Below are 6,111 nucleotides of genomic sequence, written 5' to 3'. Positions count from 1 at the left end.
AATATTTTGATTTCCTTTTATTTACGCATATGAGCATAATTTTTTCTGTGGAAAAGTAGGGTTTGCAGCTGCGCGCTGAGGAAGATGAGGAGATCACCCCACTCTCCGGCGACAGGCCCTTCTTCACCGCCTTCATGTGCAAGACCCACGTCCAGAAGCCCTATGTGCTGGTATGATATGACGCTGCAAGCCTGCAACAATGGCGGCTAGCTTCATAATCAATTGGTCATGCCCTGATCATCCCGACCCACTTCCAGCGCCGGCAGCCGGCGAGGCGCGCGGCAGTGGTGCTCCGGTGCTGCGGCAGCTCGTGGATCATGAGCTACTGCGGTGACACCAAGCTGAAGAGGCTCGACCAGGGCTGGGAGGACTTCGCCGTCCACAACCGGCTGCAGGTCGGCGATGCGTGTGTGTTCGAGCTGGTGTCCGGGTATGCTGGAGATGGCGGCAAAAGGGAGGTGGTGGCCTGCCGGAGCCCGAGGATCTCGCCACCAAAGGAGACACCGCCGACGAGCCCATCATGGACTAGTCATCCATAGTCAGAGCTGGCTTGGATTCACTTGTTGTTGGTGTACGTAGATTAAATGTAAGTGTGTCTTCTTTGTAAGACATCTACCTTCATATTAATATCATCTTGTGTTTCATTATCTAGATCTATATCTTCTTGTAATTTGGTTATGAAATAATCAATTTTCTCAAGTCCAGGTGTTTCAGCTTTCCTCATTCTATTCGTGGATAGTCATTTTCTCAAGACCAGCCATAGACTCTGTTGGCTTTACCCAAGGACCGAACACACGATCACACTGCAGCTCAACTGGTCGTATACGTGCAACTCGCCTTGATGTATAAGAGCATCTCCAGCCGCGCCCCACGAAGGCCTCCCCAGGCGATTTTTTCACGCCGGCGCTGAAGAAACGGCCCAGTCACGCTCCCAAGAGCCCGATTTTCGCCGGCCTGGCCGAAATCAGCGCCGGCGGACTCAGGCCGAACCCGGCGCGCTGGGGGGCGCCCGAGGGCGCTGGGGCGAGTGGTTTTGGCGCGAAAAAGCCACGGGCCAGCCGCGTCAGCGACACCGCGCCTCGCCTTCCCCCAACGCCTCGGTTCCCGCGGGGAATCAATGGCAAGGCTGCCGCCGCCGGTCAGCCTTGCCATTGATTCCTCATGGGCGGCGCGTCACGGGACGGCGCGCCGATGCCTCCCCCCCTCGCACGCGTACACACGGGCGCGACGCGCCTATATAAGCCGGTGGCCTCGCTCGCCTGTGGCAACACCAGCCCAGCCCTCGCCGCCGAGCTATACCTCTCCCGAGCGCCGCCGCCGAGCCTTCCCTTTCCCTCTCCCTCTCCCGAGCGCCGCCGCCCAGCCCCTCCCTCTCCCTCCCCTCCCCGATGGCCGAGCGTTTCCCCGGAGACGAGGCGGCGGCCAACGGCTTCGGCCGACGCACGCTCCGCGAACAGGAGTCCTGACTCCTATTCCAGGCGAACATCCCAGCGCCGCCGGACATGCGCGCCGGGCCGACAGGCTGGAGGCTCAGCAACGGGGGAGTGCCCATTCCCCCGTTGCCCGACGCCGTGGCCAAACCCTCCTACTTCGCCGACGAGTCGACGTCGTGCGCGCCTACCTCACCGACGCCCAACTCTCCCTCCCCCAGTACGTCGCCGACAACCACGCGGCTTGGGCGGCGTACTTCGAGCACCGTCAGCAGCAGCGTATAGCGTCCACCAACGGCGCGCCGGTGGTCAGCTGCCTGAAGAACATCGAGGGGCGCCACCTGTGGTGGGGCGTCCCCGGCCGCACACTCAAGGGCGTGCTGACGCACTTCGAGGGCGGCAACGACCCGCCGTTGGCGTACCACCCGGCGAGGGCGGCCGCCCCGGCGCACCACCGACGCGACAGGCCATGGGCGCCAAGGAGGTTCGGCTCCTCCTCTTCTTCCTCCTCCTCGCGCTATTCCTCGCACTCCTCCGGCACTCCGGCGCTGCTCGGCGTTAAGGCCGAGCCCGCGGCGGAGACGCCGCTCGGCCGGCGCACTCGCAGCGCCGGCATCGTCATCAACGAGGACAGCCGGCGCGCCTCCTCGTCGGCTCCTCCTCCGCGCTTCGTCAAGCCAAAGAGGGAGTCGGGGCTCGCGCCGGTGAAGGCAGAGCCGGGGCTCGCCGCCGTGAAGACGGAGCACGGCGAGGTCGAGCGCGACGACGACGCGGCCCTTGAATGGGCACGCCAGGACTCCCTCAAGATGACGAGGGAGCGCCAGTGCGCCGCCCTGCAGCGCTTCGCGGAGCGCCGCCGGGGCCGCGACGAAGGAGGAGCCATCGTCATCGACGACAGCTACGACGACGATGCGCCGCCGCCGCCACCAGTCCGCCATGGCGACGCCGGGTCCAGCAGGGGCGCCCACATCAAGGAGGAGAAGGCCGCCGACGAGGATGGCGGCGGCGACGGCGACTACTCGGTGTTCAGTCAGTTTCTTTTAGATTAGTTTATTATATATTTGCTATGTAATGAAAATCGGTGAACTTTGTCGAAATATATGCCTAAGTTGGCCGAAATTTGTCGTGTTTAGCCGAACTTCGCCGAACTGTGGCGAAATTTGCTATACATTTTTAATTTTTAAACGCGCCTGGGGCGGGCCGGCCCATTTTTTGCGCCGGCTCACCCCAGACGGCGATTTTAGGCGCCCCTGGGAGGCCAACGGCTGGAGATGCTCTAAGAACTAGCTGTAGCACTTGATATCGCGCCAGCACTCACTCAAACACCGGGACCAGAATACACACACGAACGCAGCAACTCGAAGTTGGCCAGAGGCACGTGTCGTGTGCCTCGTAATAATCTCTTTATTGCTTTTCGTTTTTCTGGTGATTACAACGTACGCCCTAGGCTGTACATATATACACGTACCAACCATGACTCAAACCGACTCAACCTTGACAAGCTTTAGGAAACCTACTAAGACACGTACATGTACTAGTATAGCTAGCTAACTCGTACACGGACGCTTTCCTAAATCAATAAACTGACGCAACTATACTACTTCCTAAACCAGCTAGTACAACTCGTACATGATCAGGCCATCCACATGAAACTTTCCAAACTGTACGGCAACCTGCCGAATTGAACTAAGCACCGGCCACCCTAATCATGCTTAGACTTAACCAGACTCAATGGCACACCACGTACACATAAGACATGTTTGGATTATTCCAACATTCACCCCCTAATCCAAACATTCGACTCTTTATCTGACGCGACACGTAGACGACAATCTGTTCATCTTGACGCGACTTACCGGACCACTTCTCTCTTCTTGCAATGATGGTCACAACATCATCATCATCTTTTTCATGCCGACTTGTAGACTGAAACCAACGATAACCCGGACTACCAGCCACACTGCCACATCTTAACGTGCTACATGCAGACTAAACGCATAGCCTCATGCAGGAACTTAACTTAACTGGTGAGTGTTCATCTCAAGACCAGCCATAGACTCTTCGTCACTTCCACTCTCTTTCCTCACTTCTGCTGATGGCATGTGGGCACGTCATCATCTATGAAGGTCTTTCCGTGCAGAAATTGACGGCAGCTAAACATTTTCAGCAAACAAGACACCCAACGTTGCAGAAAGGGCCATTTATATACAAACCCGGTTGAGTGTGTTGTCTTCATGCTCCGCGGGTTATTTAGCCACTTTCCTTTTTCTCCCATAAACCAATTGTCCGCAGAAACAATCCAAGAAAAAAAATTATACAGGACTGCCAATTCAGTGTTCTCTCCATGCTTCAAGCTGAACACCTAGGTCTCACATACCTTAGCTTGCTCGCTCCATAGCCTCGCCGTGGTTGTAGCAGGAAGAAGTAGGGCGGTAGAAACAAGCGCTCCCTAGAGTTCGAACCTCTTGGGTCCCCGGAGCCCCGATTCTGACATTTGGCGTGCTAGGTTGGGGGACGCCGTTGTTCTTCCGCTCCGCTTCGACTTCCGCTTCACCAACTCCATGGCTGACGCTCGCCGCGTGCGTGCCGAACGCCTAGCGGCTTGCGTCGCCCAGACGGAGCCCATGGGCCACGGCAACCTCTCTACTCCGCCGAGCCCGCCGCCGCCGCCGCCACTGACCCCGCGGCCCATGGCAGTAGGACTCCTCCATGCACCCCTCCGTGCAGCTGGATGGCCGCACCGCAACGGCCTCCTCCTTCCTCGGTCGCCGCGGGCCGCAGAACGAGCAGGCCGCACTGCTCATGGCGCGTGAGCTACTCCATTACCGCCTGGCCGACGCCAGCTACGATGCCTGGCTCAGCCACAACACCGATCTCGTCAATGCCGCCGGAGAGGCCTCGACGCCCTCTCACTCGCTCCGCCCTCCGCCATCCAGCTCTCGGGACGTGGCGGATGGCGCGCCTCCGCTTCCTCCTTTGCGCAGCAACCTCGGCGAGCCCCAGCGTGACGCGCGTCCACGTGATCCGCCCGGCAGAGCGCCGCAGCTAGCCTCGGACCAGGCCAGCTGCCCGATCGTCCACCGCACGCCTCATGACGCGCGTGTGCTCCTTGAGCAACAACGTCAGCGCCAAGACCGGATCGTCCAAGAGGTCACGGCGGCCGGTCGCCAGAACCGTGCCGCCCTCGCGTGCGGTGTTCCCTCGAGTAGCGTGTGGTGCCGGGCTTTACCCGTGAGCTTATGCTGGGTGGTCTGGCCCGTCAAGTTCAAGCCAAAACTGCATCCACGCTATGACCACATCCCTGACCCCATGAAGTTGAGCATCAAGTCCATGAATGACGACGACTAGGTCATGGCGAATTGGTTCCCCATGGCCCTCAAGGATGGCGTGCGGTCCTGGCTCATGAAATTGCCCGAGGAGTCGATCTCTTCATGGAGCGACCTTTGCGAACAGTTCATCTCTAACTTCAAGGGCACGCACGACCGATCCCTCACCGTCAATGACTTGCTGTGTGTGCGGCCGCGCCCTGGAGAGACCCTCCGCAAGGATTATCCAGCGCTTCAGTCAGATGCGCCACAAGATGTCGCGTGCTTCTGACGAGGCCATCATCTTGGCATTCTCCAACGACGTCACAGACATCTGGATGCGTGAGAAGCTTGCGATCAATGACAACTTATGCTTGGCGTTGGAGCTGGTCAACCTTGTCGACAGGTGCGCCAAGGATGAAGAAGGCCGCCTCTTCATCCGTAATGACCCCGACGCCCCGCTCGATGACAGCAAGACCAAGGGCCAGGAGGTCAAACGCAAGGGCCCTGCCGTGTTGGCGGCAGAGCCACAGTAGCTAGGAGCCCGAAAAGGACAACCACCCATTCCGTGTCTACCAGAATGTGCACTCGCACAATACTGAAGATTGCCAGGAGCTCAAGTCACTCCGCGACGAGCGCTTGGGCCACCGTGGGGATCGCAATGACCGTGGCACCGACCGCGGAGGCGGTCGGTGGGACAACCGCAATGGCAATTCCCGCCAGGGCTGGCGAGACCGGCCTCGCGAGGGCAAACACTGCTCTTCTGCCGCTGCCGCCTCCGCCCCAGAGGAACGACACCAACCAACATGATGAGGGGGCGGGGGCTACCAAGAGCCTCGCGCGATAACCTGCATCCTCGGGGGAACCTGGGCTCCCGCGTCCAACCGCCTCTACAAGCAGTTCTCTCGTGAGGTGAATGTCACCCTCCCGAGGCTTGAGGCTGCGTGGCCCCTCAAGTGGCCGCAATACTCCATCACCTTCGACTCCAAGGACCACCTCAAGTGCGTGGCCGCTGCCGATGCGTGATGACTCACAAGTATAGGGGATCAATCATAGTCCTTTCAATAAGTAAGAGTGTCGAACCCAACGAGGAGCAGATGGAAATGACAAGTGATTTTCAGCAAGGTATTCTTTGCAAGCATTGAAATTATAAGTAACGAGCAGTCTGATAGCTAGATAATTTGTAACCAGCAAGTAACGGTAAGGACAAATAATATGCAGCAAGGTAGCCCAATCCTTATGTGGCAAAGGACATGCCAAAACGGTCCTTTATGATAAGCAAAGTGTTCTTGAGGGTACACGGAAATTTCATCTAGTCACTTTTATCATGTTGGTTCGATTCGTGTTCGCTACTTTGATAATTTAATATGTGGGTG

The 6,111-nt window shown here is 58.2% G+C and overlaps 1 pseudogene; it reads left to right on the top strand.

The window, feature by feature from the left end:
* Window positions 1-53: 53 nt before the first annotated feature.
* Window positions 54-529, top strand: LOC123164665 (B3 domain-containing protein Os06g0112300-like; annotated as a pseudogene).
* The last annotated feature ends 5,582 nt before the right edge of the window (window positions 530-6,111 follow it).

Source organism: Triticum aestivum, chromosome 7D (genome assembly GCF_018294505.1).
Source record: "Triticum aestivum cultivar Chinese Spring chromosome 7D, IWGSC CS RefSeq v2.1, whole genome shotgun sequence".
In the NCBI taxonomy this organism is placed as follows: domain Eukaryota; kingdom Viridiplantae; phylum Streptophyta; class Magnoliopsida; order Poales; family Poaceae; genus Triticum; species Triticum aestivum.
Note: the sequence above shows the minus strand (reverse complement) of the source record. Positions and strands in the feature narration are given on the sequence as shown.